Raw genomic sequence first — 22,585 nt, 5'->3', positions numbered from 1 at the left:
AAATTTTAGGTTAAATTTGATGGGTTTTGTGTATTTTGGTGAAATAAAAATTAAAAATGAGTTATGAGTTTGCTGTTTCATTGATAAGTTGATAAGAGGTTGTTAACGTGCGGAGCTAAGCTATCATATTGTTTTTTATATGCTAATTAAAGGCATCACTTTTTTACCTTTTTTATTATTTATTCATATATAATTTGTCAAAACATCTGTTAATTTTTGTTTTGTTTTTAATGCTATAAAATAAGTAACGCTGTGAAATAAATCATTAGAACTTTAAAATGTTAAATCATTAAAACTGAATGTTAAATTTTGTTGTTTTATTTAAACTTTTAAAAAGTAATTAATTGTTTGTATAAAATTGTATTAGATATGGATTCGTTTTTTTTTTGTATTATGTTTTTTTTTTTTCATGAAATTTAATTCTTATTTTATATTCTCGTACTTATTCATTCTTGCGGTTTTTTTTTTTAACACGATTGGTAATTTAATATAAACTTTTCCAAAATCATTTTACTTATATTTTTGATTTTAAGTCATATTATTAAAAAATGGTTCTTTTTGCGACTGTGGTCGATATACAGTAATTCTTGTAAATATCCCATAGCCTTATTGAGGAGTACTCAATAACATAATTGGTTTATAAAATCATTTTAGAACTGTTTTTTTATTCCTTTTCTTCTCGGTAATAAAATATATAAAAAACCAAACAAAAGTTTTATACATGTGTCACAAAGAAACGAGGAGAACCTTTCAGGACATGTTTTGCTGGTGAAAATAATGAAAAATTCATATAAACGTAGTTCTGGAAACTCTTTGTTTTCGAGTTACGGCTAGCGAAAGATTTTTCCCGGATTTCAGCTCTTCTGTAACAAAGAAGCCCTACTGTAATTTTTCGGATCCAAATTAAGGAATAAAGTTAATGATTTCTTATGTAATTTCAGCTGGGAATTAGGATAAAAGAGGTCCCATAACTGTAACTTCAATAGTTTTTAAGATATCCGACGTAAAACATAAAATTTAATGTCGAAAAACAAGTTATTTTTTTTAGGTTTGTAGTGTAATAGCCTTGTTAAATGACTAATAAACGCAAAAGATTTAGTAATAAAACTTGTACAGAATTTAATTCTGCGAAAATTAATGTAATTATATCGGCTGTATTTACATAATTTGTTTTTTACGTAATTATTTAGTTTTACCTATGTAAATTAATGAATATAAACGGCTAAAATATTGCTTTATAAATTTTTAATTTCTTTTAAAAATATTTTCAGTAATTAGCGTTTTCTTTTTAAAAAAAAAATATTTATTAGGTACAGAAAGAATAATATGATTTTCTGTTTATTTTACGTCTGTTTTCCTTTAATAAATAACAGATTTTTAAAAAATTTTATTTATTTTTTATTGGTTGTATTTATATTAATCTTCTCAGAATTAAATTATCTACAGGTTTTATTATATAATCTTTCGTATTTATTAATCATTTAACATAGCTATTGCACTACAAACTTAAAAAAAAAAAAACAACTTGTTTTTCGACACCGAATTTTGTTTTTTGTGTCGGATATCTTAAAAATTACTTACAGTTCTGGGACCTGTTTTATATCTTATTTACTAGCTCAAATAAGAAACAACCAAGTTTACTCCTTAGTTTGGGCCCCAAAAATTATAATACGGCTTTTTTTTTTAGTAGAACAGCTGAAATCGGGGCAAAATATTTTGCTAGCCGTCACTCGAAAACAAACTGTTTTCAGAACTATGTTTATTTGAAGTTTTTTCATTATTTTAACTACTAGAACATGTACTGAAGGTTTCTTCGTTTCTTTGTGGGGACACTATACGAGGTGGGACGATAAAGTAATGAGACTGATGTGAAAAAAAATGTTGCTTACCGTTTTAGTCATGTTTAGTGTTGTCTCCTTCAAAGTAGTTCCCCTCTGATTGCACACACTTATTCCAGCGCTTCTGCCATTGATGGTAACATTTCTGGAACTCATCTTCTGTAATATCTTCCAAGACCCTCGTCACAGCTTTTTTGACATCTTGTGTTGTTTGAAAATGTTGTCTTTTGACCGCCATTTTGACTCTTGGAAATAGAAAAAAAGTCGCACGGAGCGATATCTGGTGAATAAGGTGGCTGTGGAAGTACTAAAATTTGTTTTGAGGTTAAAAATTGCTGTACTGACAGAGCAGTATGGGATGGCGCATTATCGTGATGTAGAATCCAATTATCAGCAATGTTGGCACGGATACGAAGAACTCGTTTACGAAGTCTTTCTAAAATTTCTTTGTAGAAATATTGGTTAACTGTTTGTCCAGGAGGCACCCACTCTTTGTGAACAATTCCCTTGGAATTGAAGAAGCACACAAGACTTTTGACTTTGCCATGCGAGCTTTTTTTGGTCTGGGTGATCCCTTTGAGCACCATTGCGAACTTGGCGTTTTGTCTCTGGATCGTATTGAAAAAACCAACCTTCATCACCAGTGATAACACGGCTCAACAAATCTGGATTGATTTCCGTTTGCTCTAACAGATCGGCTGCCACATTTTTCCGTGTTTCTCGCTGTTGTTGTGTGAGATTTTTGGGGACCGTTTTTGCACAAATCTTTCTCATACCAAGATCTTCAGTTAATATTAGACGAACCGTTTCTGGAATGATATTGAGTTCTTCTGCAATCATTTTCACGGATAATCTTCGATCAGATCGTACGATTTCACGCACCCTAGTCAAGTTGACATCTGTTCGTGAGGTTGATGGTCGTCCACTGCGGTCTTCATCTTCAACATTCGTTCTGCCTTCACTAAAAATTTTATGCTACCGAAAAACTTGAGCTCTTGACATAACCTCCTCTCCAAAAGCCTTCTGAAGCTTACAGTAAGTTGTCGTCGCGTTTTCACCCGATTTAACTCAAAAATAAATGGTATACCGTTACCCGTTGCGCAATATTTTGCGGTTTCATTTCTGTGACGAGAGACACAAACACGTGTTCACTTATTACAGCGCAACTTACGACTGAGCAGCTGCATCAATGTGCCGCTTGGACTAGAAGTAGCTTATAGACCAAGGTCAAAGATGGTGTGCCTACGCAAGCTGCAGGGTTGCCACATCTTGCAAAGAAAAATCAGTCTCATTACTTTATTGTCGCACCTCGTATACAAAAGTGATTTTTTAATTTATTTCTAAATTTAATTTACATTTCAAGCTCTATTAAAATATTTAAAAAAATTGACAATATTGCCAGCTTTTGTTCGTATAGGTGTACTATCCAATTAATTTTATTAATTGAGTTTTCATGTTAAATCAGAATTTCCATGTAATTTAAGAAGATAACTGGACGTATATTTTTTATTAGTGTGTTGTATTTTCCTTATGAAAATTTTTATTCGTTAGATTTTTGTATGATTTTTATTTAAACCAATTTCTCTCGTATTGTGTATGTTTTTCATTATAGAGAAAATGTTAATATGTAATTATAAAAGAAAATATCTATGTTTAGTTGTACAGAAGACTGTGTAATAGAGAAGTTTATATTAAAGGTGTTAAACAGATTCTGACGGTCTGTTTCTCGCCGCACAAAAATAATTCAATTACGGTGTATAATATAATCATATGTAGCTGGTTATAGTATCATATTATTTTGCTTACATTGTAATAAAAGTATTTTATTATGAATAATTATATATAAATAATAACCTTGGTAATAATGATAATTTTAACTTACTGTGTTATACCTTTTAGTAATTTGCTTTATAATCAGAGGAAGAAGAAGAAATAAAAATAATAAAATTAAAAGAGTCTTTCCCAAGTTACTTTTCTTTCAATTGAGCTATAAATGTAATCTTTACTAGAAAAAATATTATTTAATAATTTTCCATACTATGTGATGTGCGATTAAAAAATATTCGATCTTTTTTTAATGGGACAGCGCGAGAGGGGATTGTCGTGATATGTGACCTTGATTCGTATTGGTTGCGTATGATTTAATAGTATACTATCGTTGCTACAGTCATCGCTTAGCAGCCGTGAAAGTAAAACTTTTAAGTAATGCTTGTCGTGTTTTTTGTTGCCTTTTAAAATGACTAAACGGGTTGAGCGTAGAATCTAGATAAATTTTGTGAAAAACCTTGTGTCATGCGATTGGAAAGAACAAGGAAGATTCAAACAGATTTTGGTGATAACACCACCCTTTACACAAAGTAAAGGGTGGTGTAGCTGATTCCAAGATGGTTGAACGACTGTTGAATTCTGTGGCAGATCTTCCATCAGAAAAAATTTGAAAAGCTCGAGCGAATTTGATGGATGGTGATGAATGATCGTTCAATAAAAACTAGAAATTGAAAATGTAGTTGGAATTTCATTTGGATAACCGCTGTTGTTAAGTTTTGTTTTTAATAATAAACTTTTTTTGGTTCGCAGAATGTAATTCTTACAAATTTTGATAAAATCTAGTCATTTATTACTCATTTAACAAAGTTATTGTACTTCAAACTTTAAAAAAAACGTACTTTTCGTTACCGAAATTTTATGTTTTATGTTGGATATAATAAAAACTACGGGAGATACAGTTCTACGATCTATTTTATTCGATTTTTCAGGTCAATAAACGTAATAAACCATCAAGTTTACCCCTTATATAACGATTTAAAAAATTTCAGTATGACCTCATTTCACCGAGGCGACATTTTTTGCTAGCTGTAACTCGATTACAAAGCGTTTTTAAATATATGTTTGTATGAACTTTTCTTCTTTTTTCAAGCTCTAGAATCAGTTCCCAAATTATCTCCTGAATCATTATGTGTGTGTTTATGGATATATATATATATATATATATATATATATATATATATATATATATATATATATTATATATATATATATATTATATATATATATTATATATATATTATATATATATATTATAGATTAAATGAACACAATTGAAAGTTTCATAAAACATTACCAAAATGAACATTACCGAATTAACAAAATGTAACCTTTCCCTTTTACCCTTTCTTTTATTTCCCCTTTCTCTCAATTCCCATTTCTCCCTTTCCCTTCCTCATTTTCCGTTTCTTTTTTCTTTTCCTCCTTTCCCGTTACAATTTTTACCTTTCTTCACTTTCCACAATTTTCTCCTTTTCTTCCCCTTTCCCTTTCTTTCCCTGATTTCCTTTCTCCCCTTTCTCTTTATCTTCTTTCCTTTTTTATTCTTTTCCCCTTTGCATTTCCTTTTCCCGTTTCTCATTTTCCCCTTTTTGTTTTTTATTTTTTCAATTTTTCCTTGAGTTCCTTTTCCCATTTTCATTTTTACCACATTCCATTTCTCTTTCCCCCATTCCTCTCTTACCTTTCCACAATTTTCTCCTTTTTATTCCCCTTTCTTATTTGTCTCCTCATTTCACTTTCCCTTATTTACTTTTCTCTCTTCCTTTTTCCCTTTTCCATTTCCTTTACTCGTTTTCCTTTCCCCTGTTTTTTTCTTTTTTCCATTTTCCCTTTCTCTTTTTCCATTTCCCCCTCTTTTCTTTCCATTATTTACTTCTCCTTTTCCTTTCCTTTTCTTATTTCCCTTTCTTTCTTTTTTTCCAGTTTTCTTTTTTCTCCTTCCCCTTTCCATTTTCTTTTCCCGTTCTTCCTTTTCCACCTTTTTTTATATTTTCCATTTTCCCTTTCTTTCCTTTTTTCCATTTTCATTTTTACTATATTCCTTTTCTCTTTCCACCATTTTCCCCTCTTCCCTTTCTACAGTTTTCTACTTTTTCTACCCTTTACTTCCTTCATTTCTGTTTCCTTTTCCCTTTTTTAATTTTTTCTTTTTTCCATTTTACCCTTCTACCCTTTTTTCCATTTTCACTTATACTATATTTCCTTTCTGTTTCCCCCATTTCTTTTCTTTCCTTTCCATCATTTTCTCCTTTTTACCTTTCTTTCCTTCTGTTATTTCCCTTTCCTCCTTCCTTTTTACCCCTTTCCCCTTTTATTTTTTCTCCTTTCATCTTTCAAATTAATCTTGCGACAACGAAAATTGTGCTGGGAAATTACACGATTACTAAGAAAATCTTAGTTTTTATACCGCACGCTAAACGTCGAATTTCCAAGGTTATTTAAAAATTAAATATCTATCTTTATAGTTAAATAAATTATTTTCGATGGTTTTTTAAAAATTAAATACCTCTTTATATTAGTTAAATGTGTTCTTTTCCAAGGTTATTTAAAAATTAAATGTCCATCTTTATCGTTAAAATATTTTTTCTTTGTTATTTAAAAATTAAATACCTACTTATATTAGTAGAATATGTTGTTTTCCAGAGTTATTTAAAAATTAAATATTTATCTTTATAGTTAAATAAATTGTCTTCGATGGTTTTTAAAGATTAAATATCAATTTATGTTAGTTGAATTTGTTCTTTTCAAGGTTATTTAAAAACACACTATTGTCGTATAATAAACATTTAATTTGCAATAACAACTACTGATAGCCATAATGATCGTAACTTTAAGTGCATTGTTAGAAAGAAGATGGTGCTTTCACAAGAGGAACGTGTTTTTATTCTTGAGTCGTATTTTAGAACACGAGCAGCGGCTGCAGTGCAAGAATCTTTTTGTCGTAAGTAGTGATAAACCAACACCTAGAAAGACATCGGTTTTGGGGTTAGTGGCTAAATTTAGAGGGCCTGGTTCTGTTAATAACAAGGAACACAAAAGATCGATGACAATGTTGGATGCGGACACAATCGCTGAAATCAAAAACCGATTAATTGCTTCGCCAAAAAATTAATCAATTAGATGCTTGAGCTGAAGTTAATTTACCGAGATCAACTATTCATCGGGTGAAAAAAAAATTAAACTTATGACCGTATCGAATTCAAACAGTCATCACCGAGAATAAACTCAATTTATTCTCTATCTAAATTTCAAAAAGTTTTTGAAATGCATTTTCTCTGAATCTATGCATTTTAGAGAAAAATTTTTTCAACAAAAAATGTAGAGGACATTCTCCTCTACAATTAATGTCTTTGAAGTTATGCCGTATAGTTTGAAATTGAAATACTAGGTGGCGCTGAAGTTGTAAAAAACGTGTTTTTTCCAACTTCCAGAAAAATTGTTTTTCGTCTGTATTGTATTTTAATCTAAAGTATTAAAGTTGTTAATCTCAAAAAAAACAGACAACTTTTATTCAAACAATTTTCTTCTACGACTTAGCATTCCAGAGTTATAGCGGTACAATGGCAACGCAGCGGTCCCCTATTGTTACTGTAGCCGGGGAGATCGGCATTGTTCACCGACTAGACCAGTTTCGAACACGTGCCCAATTCACAACATTTTCACATGCTAAAGCTCCTAAACGGTAAGTCGTACAAGAAAATTGTTTAAATAAAAGTTGTCTGTTTTTTTTTTTTTTGTTGAGATTAACAACTTTTCCAAATGCAAAAACGGTAGGATGTTGACATTTTGGGTTTAGCACTGTTGTAACATCTAGTTGTGCACCTCCCCTTTTTATTGCAATCGACTGGGACTAAAAGTGTCCAAAAAAGCTCAAAATGCAAAAAGGTTTGGATTTTGGACTTTTTCTTAACTCCTCTCGGTGGATTTATTTCAGACTCCGGCGCGTAATAAGGATTTTGTTTTGCACAGAATAACACATTTCTGGCACGCGAACTGCGATAGATCGCACATTCTTTAATAAAAAGCACTTTTCCATCCTCGGTGCACTGCGGGAGGGAATTTTTCTAATAAAGCCTGACGGGATGTATCGCGACGTTCCATGTCTGCATCTGACAGTTCATGAAGATCAAACGAAATGACCTAACTTTCAAGTCCGTTTTTGTATGGTCTTGCGTTGTCGTCCGCGGTGTACGAAGTTCGGCTGACTGTTTACGAGTTGATTTCATCGAGGATTATTGAATGGAAACCGCAACAGCAGCACATGTTTTTAACCACGTTAACTTTCGTCCATTAGCTTTCGGCCTATTTTTAACACTGCCTAATTCAAACGCACGTTTTTCCCAAACCAACATTGTTTCTTTTCGTGCTGTCCCCTTATTAAAGTGTTGCCGAATAATGTCGCTTATTAGCTTTATTGTTTGATTCGTATGTTGTTCATGAACCCATACACATGTTACTAACCGCTCCTCGTCAACCATTTTAGCAAAACTGTATTTTTGTCAGTGTGTGAAGTAACTGTTGTCAACCGACCCCGACGAAAATACCGTATGTTCTAAATACATATCCTAACTCATGTTTTTCGTTATCTTTACGGGTACGGTGACTTCCCGGCCACATGTGTATATATGTGGCCGGGAATTAAAGGGGGTCCTTAAGGAGCCCTTTTAAGGTTTAAGGGGCTCCTTAAACATTAAAAAGGTTTAAGGAGCCCCAAATTTAAGTGAATGGTATTTTCGTACTCCTCATTCCAAAAAAGGTAAAGATAATTCATTTTCACCCCCCGCTCCAACCATGCGACCGAAAGTAATTTTCTTGGAATAGTCTGTAAAAACCTTAACGTCAAAAGTTATAAATTTAAACAAATTCATAGATTTAATGTTGACCGAATTAAGACAAGTTATATTGACGAAACAAATAGAAATAACTACATTAACGAAGCATTTCCGTTGTTCGGTTTGTAGAAAGGATTAATGTATTATTTATTTGTAATGTTTTTATATCTGCTTATTTATTTAATTCTACAAGTCTAAATTGTCATTCAAAAAATATATTTTAATTCATAATTATATCCATACAGCTTTAGAAATTTATTTTTATTACAGATAATAAAAAAAAAAATTATATTAGATTATGGCGGATTCTTCAGCTTATAAAAAGCTAAAGTGGGTTCATAAATTCAAAATTTTTTGTTGTGTAAAAATACAAATTATCTTAAATAAATAAAAATTTATCTTTTCAACTTATAACAAGGAATTTTATAACAAAATTTCAATCAGAAAACATCTCTGATCATAATTATATCACAAATACATAAATAGATGTCACTTCGCTCGGTCGATTTATTTGTGAATGTTCACTTGTTGGTTAAACTTTCAATGTCGAATTTAAAAAAAAAATGTAGGGATTTGTTTTTAGATATTCACGTAAAGATTGAACACACCAAAATTAAATTGATATCATCGTTCGTTATCGAGAAATTATAAAAAAAAGAAGTAAATTTCATTCTTACTACATTTTAACCCTTTAACTCTGGAATTTCAAAAAATCCTTTTTTATTATGTCCTTACACCCGTAAGAAGAATGAACACATTCTTCTTACAAATCTTCATCAAATTTATCTTCAGTGGTTTTTGCTCGACGTTGATTATAAATCACTCGCAACATGTTCTTTTATATATATATATATATATATATATATATATATATATATATATATATACCAACCTTTTTTAGATTTCTAATATTTTACGCTCAGACTCGTAGAATGTTTTGTTTTTAATTTTCCGGTGATCCCTTCCTTAGTAGCCCTCACTCGGAGATCCGAACAGGGAACTAGTTTACCTCCGGAATATTTTACCAAGGAAGATTATATATATATATATATATATAATATCAGATGTGTTAGAAGCCACATGCCATTAATGTATTAAAATAATAATTATTATAATAGAATTACTTACCTATTATGTATTTTAAACTATTCTATGAGAAGTGTAAAAATAAAATGTGGTTAATTGCGCTAAATATAAAGAAATTACTGGCCGGATATTGTTTTATTGTTTTAAATTTAATTGATACAAGGATGTGGTTACTATGCTTGCAAAACGATCTTATACTTATGAATGTATTATTTAATTGCTTTTACAGGAAGGAAATATAATATTGTACTTCATAATACTATAGATTAAAATATGTTTTTTTTGTTCTGTAATATCAGTATTTAGAATTAACTGTTAATGTCGTAAAATCTGTTTTCTTTATTTCCAAAATAACACTGGCAAAAAAAGAAGTTTTTCTTTTACATGCGTTCAATAAGGTGTGTCTTATAGAATAATACAAATCAAATTTTGCCTTCACATAGGCCTCAAACGGATATCTTCACATTCCACTTAACATGATTCCCTCAAACTAACTGACCGAAACCGCGGAAGCGCGAACCCCGCGCCTAGTCCAGATTTTACAGCCCCGTTCGTGATTGTGAATGCCTCAGAAAACGAACGAGTTGAAAGTTAAATTAGTGATACACACATACCAATCAAAATTATGTGTTACGCAAGATAGGAATTCAGACCTACACCCGAAATAAGTCGACCGATTTAGGTCACCTAACAAGGGAAACGTAACCTCATTCCGGTCCGTGCAGTAGCCGGGGACAAACCCGCATTCTCACCCGGGGTCCCATCATGGAGTTTCGCGCGGCATTACCAAGTCACAACCAGGATCACCATCCTCCTGAAGGAGGACAGCAGCTCTTTCAGTTAAGGACGTAGGTCAGGAGGATTTAAACGGCCAGATCAACTTCACTCAATCTTCTGAGTACTGCGCAGAAATGGAAAACTACGGCTGTTTTTTTTCCCAAGAAAATGTTGCTCTTCATTTTCATGTAACAAAGATGGAGGCGCCTTCCTTGGTAAAATATTCTGGAGGTAAACTAGTCCCCCGTTCGGATCTCCGAGTGAGGGCTACTAAGGAAGGGGTTACCGGAAAATTAAAAACAAACATTCTACGAGTCTGAGCGTAAAATATTAGAAATCTAAAAAAGGTTGGTAGGTTAGAAAATTTAAAGAAGGAAATGGATAAGTTAAATGGAGATGTAGTAGGAATTAGCAAGGTTCTGTAGGAAGAGGAAAACGTCTTTTGGTCAGATGATTTTAGAATATTTAACTCAGCTTCAAATAAAGGACAGGTAGGAGTAGGTTTCGTAATGAACAACAATATAGGGAAGAGAGTAGAGTATTTCAAAATGCATAGCGGTAGAATCATTGTAGTGAAAATAAAATCAAAACTTAAGCCGGCAACGATTGTTAACGTCTATATGCCTACAATTGTCCATGATGATGATGAGGTAGAGTGTGTATACGAAGAGATTGATGAAGCAATTAAACACCTAAAAGGAGATGAAAATTTAATAATAGTTGGAAACCGGAATGGAAGCATCGGAAAAGGCAAGGAGGAGATATTGTGGATGAATACGGGCTGGACAAAAGGAATGAAATTGGCGGCCGACTTATTGAGTTTTGGGCGAAGTATAATTTTGTAATTGTGGGTGAATACGGGCTGGGCAAAAGGAATGAAATTGGGGTCCGACTTATTGAGTTTTGGGCGAAGTATAATTTTGTAATTGCCAACACCCAGTTTAAAACTCATAATAGAAGAAGAAACATATAGAAAAAACCTGGACATAAAAATATATGTTCATATATTACAAAATATATACAGAGTAATTAACGAAGAATGTAACAAACTTTCAGGACGTCTTCTACTGGTTAAACTAAATAAATTTTACTCAGAATTACATTTTCTAAAAGTTTTGTTTATAACTATTATGTGAATTGTTACAACTTAAACTAAGTTATTTTACGCCAAGCATAAATTTTGTTCTTCGACCCTAATCTTTTATTTTGCCCTAGAATTCTGGAAATTGACTTAAAATACTGGTTTTTTATTTCGTTTTTTCAAGTCAAATTTCGTATAAAACCATTAAATTTACCCTTTTTAATTTTGAACCCATAAATTACAGTCTGGTTTAATTTTACCTAAGGCGCAGAAATCGGATCGAAATCTTTCACCCGCCAACATACTAATGAAGTGTTTTTGAACCTATATTTACATGAAATTTCTTATTTATTTTCACTAATAGAACATGTCCATATAGAACATATATATATATATATATATATATTTGAAGAATTAAATCTTTCGAATAATTAAACTGAACAAAAAAGTTTTATATTATTAAAATTTTTCTTAACCTGCGTTTTTGTTGTGAGTAATTTAAATGCAGAAATTCCAGTAAAATTACAGAAAGATTACGCATAAGAATATTTTCTTTTCCTTCTATTTTAATAGTTGGACAATTTCTACGTTCAATTACGTTGTTTTTAAATAATGCAAAATAAAAGTAATATATTTAACAACAAAGTTTTATCTTTAGTTAGTATAATTATCTAACATTTGAAGTATATATTTTAAAAAAAAATTTCATATAATCAATTTTAATTTCGGTCTTTTTTTAAAAAAATATTGCTATTTAACCTCTTAATAAAGGTAGAATATTTTTTTATCTTATTTATTTTAGTAAATTCTTTACTTATAGTTTTATCATTTAAGCCGATCTCCGTGGTGGAGTGGTAACGTCCTGGGTTTTCATCCAAAGGTCTCTGGTTTGAATCCCGGAGAAGCATAGCATTTTTCATAAGCTTTGCATATTTTTATATTCTCACGTACATGATTCTTTATTGTATGCCTCTGTGGTGAATAAATTCATTATATTATATATATAAATATATATATATATTCTTTTTTAATAACACATTTTGTACCATTAGCTAATGTATAAGATAATAATACGAGGGACGTTCAGTAATTAACGAGACAAATATATATGTAGAAAAAAGGGTTCATGCAACGACAATGAAACTTTTTAAGGGTCAAGTTGGCAACTTTGAGAACACATTAAAACAGCTGATCGATCATAATTAATCTAAACCAGGGGTTCCCAAACTTATTTTTCTCATAGACCACTTTCAAAATTTTGCTGGTTCCGGTGGACCCCCTGCAGCTACATTTCTACCATTTTTCCAGCCGACGGAAAATGTGAAGATTAGATCTAACTATGAAAATTTGCGTTACGGCTGAGTTCAACGAACCAACAGCTTCCGAAAAAAAAGTGAGAAAGCAATCGATTCTCACTTATTTTATTTAGAAAACTTCTCATTCAGAGTGGTAAAAAGCAAAAGAAAAATAGTATATTTTTTTGTGTTGCATTTTTCAAATATGTAATCATTACGCTATTAATTATTATTGTTATCATATTGCAATGTAATATAATAAAATTTTCGTAATATAATTAAAATTAAACATTAATAACGTAATGTAACTTCTACAATGACAATCACAAAATAGTTACAATTTTAATGGGAGGGATGTACTTGATGGATTGACAGCAAATTATCAATATTTGGCTTCAGTTTTGTTAGGAATAAGCGCAAATCTCCCCGTTCTGTGATATTGAATCTGCTCCTTTTTTCTGATAAAAGGTTTTTAACGACACTAAAACTTTTTTCGACAAGATATGACGAGGGAAACGCTATCAAAAGCTTTCTCGCAATTCCCCACAGTCCAAGATATTTTTCTGGTATTTCTGCCTGCAGCCAAAATGTTTGATACCCTCTTTTAAATTTCTCATTCTCTATTTCACATTCTCTATTTCCGTTTCATCAAATGGATTCATGATCCGTGGTGGTATTTCCATCGTCAGAATATCTTCAAATCTGATTTTGAAGTCATCATGCAGGGCGATTAAATGTTGAACGTATGTCTGAATATCCTCATCAAGGCATTCTACCTGTGACAAGTTTGAAAACTGGGAAAATACGCGCCGACTAATATTTTGCTTCATAAATTTCAATTTTCCAAGAAAAGCTGAAATTATACCCTTTGTTTTTATTAAATTGAGACTGTCCCCTTGTAATTGTAAGTTAATGTCATAAAATTTTTTGAACAAATCTGTCAAATACGCGATGTCAACTTTCAAAGTGATCAGGTTTTCTTTTAAATCTGAATCTTTACCTTCCAGAAACTGTAAAACTGATTCAAAAAGTGAGTAAAATCTTGTTAAACATGCACCTTTCGATAACCAGCGTACTTTCAGTATGTAAGAGCAATCGTTGGAAGCCTTCATCATTCTATCGCACAATTGGGCAAATAAACGCGTATTCAATGCATTGCTTCTTATCTTGTTAACAGCATTAATTACAAGTTGAAGCGATTGGTGCAATCTATCACTCAGATTTTTCGCTTCTAGGTGTTGTCGGTGGATGACACAGTAAATTGCAGTTACCTCTGATATAATTCTTCTAAGATGGCTTATAAACCCACGATATCACCCGACCATGGCAGGAGCTCCATCTGTTGCCACCGAAATGACGTTTGTGAATGGAATTGATTTTTCGTTAAAAAAAATCACTCAGGACATTAAATATTGATTCACCTTTAGTGTCCGTCTCCAAAATTTTCGCGAATAGTAGCTCTTCATGAATTTCTTCGTCCATAACAAATCGAACATATACCAATAATAATGCTTCATTACCAGGTAAAGTTGACTCGTCCAGTTGAATAGAAAAATGAGTTGTTTGCAGATAATTACACAAGAAACTTTCAATATCAGAGCTCATTTCATTAATACGTCTTTGTACAGTGTTGTTACTCAAAGGAATTCTTTTGAGTATGTCAAATGGAGATTTGTGCAAAACAGTTTTTAAAACCTCTTCAACGGCGGGTAAAATTAACTGTTCTCCAATGGTGTGCGGTTTTCCAGATTTCGCTGTAAGTAATGACATATTGTACGATGCCCGCAAGCCATCATCGTTACTTTCAGACGTTGAAGCGAACATACTGTGCACGGTAGGTCTCTTTTCATATTTTTCATTCAATGTTTGAAAATATTTCAAATCTTTACCTATTTTATCAGGATGATACCTTTTTAGATGATCTTCGAGCTTCGATGGTTTCGTAGAGTCATTGCTCAAAATGTTGCTGCACAAAAGGCATATAGGCAATCGCTTCTCTGCCTTTGATGGAAGAAATCCAATTTTTAAATAATCAACACTGTACAGTCGACATTTCTTCTTAGATTCAGCCATGTTTCGTATCAGTTACCTACCGGTAAATAAAAAAAAAACTTTGTTTTAGTAATCTCAAGGCGGTCTTATTTAACAGGATATGACTATTTTAACAGAATAGGATTAATTAATTATTGCAATGAAATAAAGTACCAGCGGCAGACTGATTCTAATTATTAAAAGCCATAAATCGGTAAGATCCATAATAAAGTTTTATGAAATGGCTGAACCGATTTTAATGTGATGTAAAAAATTTTTTCATTAATTATATTTTGATATATTTCTGTAAATTCTATAGAAAATACTTTTAAATAACCAATATTTTGATATCACAACTCTGCGATTTTAATCATTTATTTATTACTTTGATGCACGTCACGAGTATGTAAAGACAGGTACAATTTATGAAAATATACAACGTGATACAGAATAAGGGTGACAACCGGGAAATGGTATGTTCAGGATCAGTTTTTAAGTCGATTCCAATAGTTTTTTTTTATATATCTGAAAAAAAACTTAGACCAACAATTAATAAATCCTTAAACGGAAGAGATTTCTTTTAGGAATAAGCCTCGTCTTTTGTACCTACGTATTTTTTGTAATTTGTGCATTTTTGTTTACTGACGTGTACAATTAATTGTCAAATAAATAAACAATAAATAAAATAAAAGTAAGTATAACAAAAAAGCACGTAAGTACTTACTACTTTTTCCGACACTGGCAAACGCTAAGATCTATTCACTTTTTTTTTTGAAATTCCAGGAACAAATGAGTAACGTTTATCCTTGGCAATCACATTAGTGAAGAATCAAACAAGTTCATGCAAGATTGCTAGCACACACACCACAAGTCGTATTTCGTCCCTTTGCACGTCTGAACAAGCGTTGCGGACGGCGGCAGCGGTGGCGCTTTGCAAGTCTCGACACGTTCGTTGTACTGAATATGGAATATGCAAGTTTTTACAAGTATCAGTCGCTGAGCTTCTCAAAACATTATCTGCCTAGATTGATACGGAAAGTCAAGCCAACATTTTAGTTCTTCACTATCGAAACCAGATGAATTTTCGTGGACCCCCGTTTACGAATTGTGAACCCCCATTTTTTTTTGTCACGCCAACGTAGACCCCCGTCGAGTCTCCCGTGGACCCCTGGGGGTCCACCCGGACCACTTTGGGAATCAATGATCTAAACATAACCTCTTTTGTTGATAACAAAATGTCAGCTCTGCTTGAAACGTGTACGCCAGAAGAGCAGCGTTCAGCGATAAGATTTTTGTTATCGGAAGGTGTGAAACCGGCGAAAATTTACTCAAGAATCTTGAAGCAGTACGGTGAAAAGTGTTTAAACCGCAGTAACGTGTACAAGTAGGTGGAACAGTTTAATACAGGCAGAACAAGTGTGACTGATCTCCATCGCTTTGGAAGATCAGTTGAAATTTCAACTACCGCGCAGCAAAATCGCATAAATGATCTTATTTGCGAAGCCAGGGGAGTCAAAATATCCCAAATTGTTTCTCGTGCTCCAATAGAAAGTGAGATCCGCGATAAAGCGAAAAGGTCAGGGCGTTCTCTCAAATGGTGTGATTCTCTTGGACGACAACGCGCGCCTCCACATCGCTCACAGAATGGGAGAAACGCTCGAGAAGTCGGATCGGGAGGTGTTGCCACATCCTCCTTATAGCCTAGACCTCGCCCCGTCCGATTTTCATTTGTCCGCTCAGAGACGTTTTACGCGACAAGAAGTTCGACGACAACGAAGCGGCTAAAAAAAGCGATACACATCAGGTTTAAACAGCACGGTAGAGACTTATACGCTCCGGGAATCAGAAAGCTCATAGAACGGTGGGACAATTGTGTAAAAATTTCTGGAGACCGTGTTGAAAACTATTGTAAGTTTCATTGTCATTAAATAAATCGTTTTTTTTTTCCTACATCAGTTTGTCTTTTTAGTTAACGTCCCTCGTATTAAAGAGAAAATTTTTAAAATTATAATGAAATGAAATATAATAGTTAAAAACTCGGCTTCCGTATTAAGCTAAGGGGGTAAGTTATGTGCTGCTTTTAAGAAGTGGAGATGTAAAATCACCAAAAAAATGATTTATATTCTTTATTTGAAATTATAAACTTTAGATAAAATTTTTTTATAAATTTTAATTGACCAAGCGAAGCAAGATCCTTTTTTTTTAAAAGTGACGTCTATTTTAGTATTTCGTGTGTTTGTATATTTGTGATGTGGCCTAACTCTTTTTTTCAATTTTTATGGAATTTTATATTAAGATTCCTTAGTATATGGTTTGCAACACTCAGCGTTACAGAAACTATGTACTGTAACCTGATGTTGCAGTAAGATTATTTTTGGGGTCGGCTAAATCTACAAATAGTTACGGTCAGCAATTCCGTTTTCAGTTTTGTTCTTAATTTTATCGTAGAGATCAACTTATTAAACGGAATACTAAATGAAAAATGTATATTATTCGTAGAATTACTGTTGTATATAAATTTTTTGGTTAAAATTACATATAAATAATCTTAAAAACGATTCCTATTTATATATTATAAAATTTGGATTGTAAATAACGATCGGTGTATTTATTTTAATTAACTAATGTATTTTTATATTTTGGCAGTGTTAGTTTTTCGTAGGAGTTGCATGTTTGGTTGTGTGTGTGTGTGTTTATATATATTTATAAATGGGAAAATAAAATGAAAATAATAACGATGTTTGTTTTGTTTGATACGATGTAGAAAAAGAATTTATGTTCCGTTACGTTGGTAATGTTGTTTCCAGCTGATTTATACAATGGTTGTAGTAGGGAGATTAATACTGAGCCGCCAGTGAAAATCGTTAAACAGTGTGCGTCGTGGTGCGGTGCTGTTTGTTGTTTTGTTGGTGGTGGTCGTGAACGTACGTACGTACACACGCACGTCTTTTTAGGTAACGGGTTATTTTTGCGTATTCTTGTACGCGCATATAAATTGTATATATTGAATATTTTTGTTTGTTTGTTTTATAATTCATGTTGTATATAAAAAGCGTGGTGTTTTAATATTTACTGTGCGTGACATGTTAAATCACAATGGGAAAGTCATTGCCATGCTATTCGTATTGTTGCACGCGGTCTTCAACGTTAAATAATTTTCTTCTCTAACAACTCGTTGTTAGTTCACGGTACGTCACCCGACATTGCAAGTCGTTGGTGCATTTTTTCTTCTTCTATAGGCTAGTAGTAATTCTTGTTAGTGTCGTGTGCACTCAAGCTGTATTCTCTTCTCGTACTTTTCTTCCGTAGTGATTTTATAAACTTACTATATAACTACAGTTGTGTTATTGGTAAAATCTATTTGTATAACTTACATATACAGATTTAAAGTGGTTTTTAAACGCACAGTTTTAGTTTTTAAGTAAAAACTAAATATTGTATGTAATTATTAACAGTTTATTTTTATAATTCATTATATTTTTTATTTGCAGCCTTTAAATAAAGACTTTTAATGTCATAAGTTAAAAAAAAAATATATTATTTTACTTTTTGATGATTAAAAATTAAGATATTTATTTACACAAGCGGACTTCGTTGTGAAGATATTACAAAACTGCTGTTGCAAGGTATTTTGTTTTTCTTTTTTGGAATATTGCAATTTGTTATGCTTGGATGTGTGATTTTTTATAAAATGTTTTTTAACTCTTTGTTTACTTTTATTAAAATTCTAGGTTATGTGTAACATAAATTTTTTTTGTTCAGATGATTGTTATGTTGAAATTTGACTAGCTAGGTAGAAAGTGGAATGACTCATATTGTTGGATCTTCTACCCCGCTATATAAAAACTCAATTTTTTGACGGCGTATGAATGTACTTCGTAGTACTCTGTATTTTTAAACTATCACGTTACAAATGTATTACCTCATATCGCAATTACGAATAGCTTCTGTAAGTTATATTTAGTCTAAAATCTAAATTTTAGTTTTTCTTAATTTTAAATTAGTTATATCTTCTTCATACTGAGGTTGAGAGGTATGAGTCGATGTCGTTAATTGATCCCTTACGATTAAACTACGGTAAATAGCATAGACATTAAAATCCAATTATGTAATTTTATGGAAATTTTAACTAAAGTTTTCCACCTCTAATAAACCAGAGAAGATAACTGGTTTTTTTTCTTTTTTTTTTAATTCGATCCAATACTTAGGCTTACAAGAAAATCCGTATTTATACCTAAACGTTGAAATTTTTAATAAATTACCAACAATTAAAAAAAATTATCTATCTTCGAAATTATTTTATTTAAAGTACAATTAAAATAAATTTTTTTTGGAAACAATATTAGTGTCCACGAATTTTTAAATAATTCTAATTGAAAATTTTAAAATCCCTCAATTTTATTTCGTTCAGCGTGTATACAAATATATGCTTAAAATAATTTTCATTTACGTATTTTGAATTACCAATTAAGTTGCAATAATTTGTTATATTTAATGTATTTACTTAAATAATATTTTACGTGTTTATATTTCAAATAATTATTGTGGAATTTAAACATATCTATTTTTTTATCGTATAATTAATTGAGTATTTTATGATGGAGTTCTTAGTTAGGTTTTACCACGGTTTCCCTTGATTCATCCAGGCAATTCCTTTTTTATCCTTTGAGTTACTTATCTACCCATTTCTGACGTAATCTATATATCATATATTACCGTTAAATATCTATTTACCCAATTAATTTTTTATTTCACAGTTTTTGGATTGTATAAGACTAATTTTGAAAAAAAAATTTAACTAAACTGTATGTACTTTGGTTTCAATGTGGGAAATTAAATTACTGGGGTTTAAAATAAAATATTGTACTTTTTTATTTTATTTTTACCAGTTTCAATAAAAAAATTGCTGGTCTTATTTTGTTTGCCGATTGCTTATTGTTATGTAATAATGTATTTCTTAAGATAATTCGAAAAGTTAAAAAAATATCGTTATTAAAAAAATGTTTATATATATCCCTGCATTCTAGAGAGCCTTAGCATACTTTACGCTGGATCTTATCAGTTTTACATAGTTATCTTCTGAATTCATTTTTTCTACCATGACGATGCATCTTTATATTTCTTGTAAACTGACTTCTTTCTTACGATCAGGGTAATATTTTTAGGCCTATTCATGTTTTAGTACTTGTGTATTAGCCCGTCGACCAATAAATTGCAAAAGTTTGTGTTATTGTTAATATCACCCGATATTTATATTTTTATGACCGTTTATATTTATTTATTTTTTAAATATAATTAACCAAATTTAACCTACGCTCGCTAACCTTGACTAATTAACACAGTAATGTTTTAAATATTTAAATAATCAAAACGTTACCGTTAATTAGTCGAAGTTAGCCAGCGAAGCGGGCGTTGGTTAAGTTTGGTTAATTTATATCTATAATTATAAGCGATAATGTTTATATTTTTACTATGTTAAATACGTTAATTATTCCGTAATTTTAAAGTATTTTCAAAGTTACGGAATCATTATGGTTATGGTCGACGGGTTAATATAAGTGTACCCACGTTTTAAATTAAGTAAAACTATTAAAAAATGTAAATATTATCAGTTTAAAAAATTTTACTGTACTAGTATAAAAAAAAAAGTATTAAAAACTGATAAAATTGTAATAATACTTAAAATAGTTTTTTAAATCGGCTTCAAAATAAAGAGTGGTATATTGTTTTTAATTTGATGGGAATTTAAAAAAAAGAATCAAAAGTTTAAAGTGAACTAAACAATTTTATATATATATATTTTCACTCATTATAGTTTCATGTTTAACTCTGTATTTTTTTAGGTTAACAAGAAAAGTAAAAGAGCTAATAATTTTTTTTATATATTTTAATTAACGCTTATATATTGTTATTTACGATCTATTCTTATGAAACGTGTTCATTTACTGTTGTTCCAATTTCACATCCTTGAAATTTAGTTTTATATTACAAAAATGTAGGATTAGGTGACTCTTTTAAACCCTATTAGCCCCAGTTTGACTTTTTTTTTATAGTCTCAGGAAAGGAAACAGTTCGTGGTCAAGTCTATAGATTATGTTCTGTCTATGAAAGCATTCAAGTACCAAGGACGCGTAACTAAAACATAACTTAACATTTTTAACACGGATCCAATGAACATCTGGCAGATATTCATAGAATACTATCTGGAAGAAAAGAGATGGTTTATCTAAAAAAGGGTTGGTTATCTAAAGGGAGGGTTTATCTTGAAAAAGTAAGATATAACTACCAAGCGGCTGCAAAAACCTTGCTCAATGAAGTACTTTAGATTCCCATCAGATAATGAGCATCTATCCCGCATGCAAATCTTCGGCCTGGATACCCGTATCTAGAACGGTACTATTACCTTTGGGTAATGATTTTCTCGTAGATCAGCGTAAATCATGATATCGTTTTGAGTACTTATCCTTAAAGTAGAAATAATATTATGTAATTCCGATAAACTTTGATAGGCTTTACGCGCTCGTTATGGAGAGGTTTTTCAACAATGATTATTCTACTAGGTGTATCTATTAAATAATGAACCTAATGCTGTAGAATATTTTATCTTAAATTTATACATGTTTATTATTATCCCCTTCTATATACATCCCTTTTCTATCTCTACAACGCTCCATGCGAATTTTTCATTGTTCGAAACAGTATTGGAAGTCTTCTTCTGTGAGTTCTTTCATGACGCGGGCCGCTTTTTCTTTCACAGCTTCAGCGATCTGAAATCTTGTTTCTTTTAATGCAGATGTGATCTTAGGGAACAGATAAAAGTCACACAGTGCCAGGTCAGGCGGATGGTCTAACACTGGGATGTTATACTTGGCTAGCAACGTCTTGACATACAATGCAATGTGCGCCGGTGCGTTGTCCTGATGAAGAACTCATGACTTGTTCTTCCACAATTCGGGTAGTTTTTCTTATTTTTTCACGAAGTTGAACAAGGATCTCAAGATAGTAATGTTGATTAATAGTTTGACCTTCGGGAACCCTGTGACTTCAGTGAACCCGTTTTAGATGTGAAAGGGCGACCCGGGCGAACATCATTTTCAAAGTCTTCTCGGCCATCTTGGAAACGCTAAAACCACTCAAAAACTCGCGCATGTGATAAACATTCATTGCCTTATACTTTTTTTTAAACAAAAGATAAGTTTCAGTAGCGGTTTTTCTTAGTTTCATATGAAATTTTACGACAATTTTTTGCTCTAATAAAACACTTTATTATTTTTCGGCAAAACAAAAAAAACGGATGTTATCCAAACGAAGGCCACGGCCAGACTAATATTTGTACAGAAAATGGAGTGGCAACAATTGAAAGAGAAGGCTTCACGCTACATAGCTGTCGATCGTACGAAATTTGCGCGTGCGCAGTTTTACTGTAGCAGCATTAGTCGCGTTATTTAATAGCCACAACTCGTATTATGATAAGCGATTGTTTAAGCGACATTTCAATACTGTAAAACACGGGAATGTACGCGATCGTCTTGTCATCACTTAACTAGGGGTAGAAGAGTTTCTCTGCATCATCTACGTTAGCCAAAAAATCGGAAAGAAGTATGAAATTTTGTGGATATAGGAGATTATTGAACGTATAGGAAGTACTGTTGATCGAAGCTCAAGGCTGATCGGCACTCAAATATGCATTCGAACAAGGTGTGTCAGATTATGCAATTACTGTAAATTATCATCCATAAAATATCCAATTTTATGGATATAATTATCCATAAAATTGGCGTTCCATATTCTGTATTCCATAGCCTGGCGTAAGTTACC

General features: G+C 31.7%; 1 protein-coding gene across 3 annotated transcripts in view; it reads left to right on the top strand.

Moving 5' to 3' along the window:
• The window catches only part of ZnT63C (solute carrier family 30 member 1), a 219,521-nt gene that overhangs the window by 28,336 nt on the left and 168,600 nt on the right, over nt 1-22,585 (top strand). The window contains exons 1-2 of one of the 3 annotated variants that reach the window (XM_075378924.1): nt 17,599-17,721; nt 18,259-18,393. The exons of 1 other annotated variant lie outside the window; for it this stretch is intronic. The gene's annotated coding sequence lies outside the window, so the exon portion shown is untranslated. Of the gene's footprint in view, nt 1-17,598; nt 17,722-18,258; nt 18,394-22,585 lie in introns of those variants that run through there. One more of the 3 variants, XM_075378925.1, reaches the window with a different exon arrangement.

This window comes from Lycorma delicatula, chromosome 11 (assembly GCF_047948215.1).
Source record: "Lycorma delicatula isolate Av1 chromosome 11, ASM4794821v1, whole genome shotgun sequence".
Classification (NCBI taxonomy): Eukaryota; Metazoa; Arthropoda; class Insecta; order Hemiptera; family Fulgoridae; genus Lycorma; species Lycorma delicatula.
The sequence above is the reverse complement of the archived record's forward strand: the minus strand, read 5'-3'. Positions and strand labels throughout refer to the sequence as shown.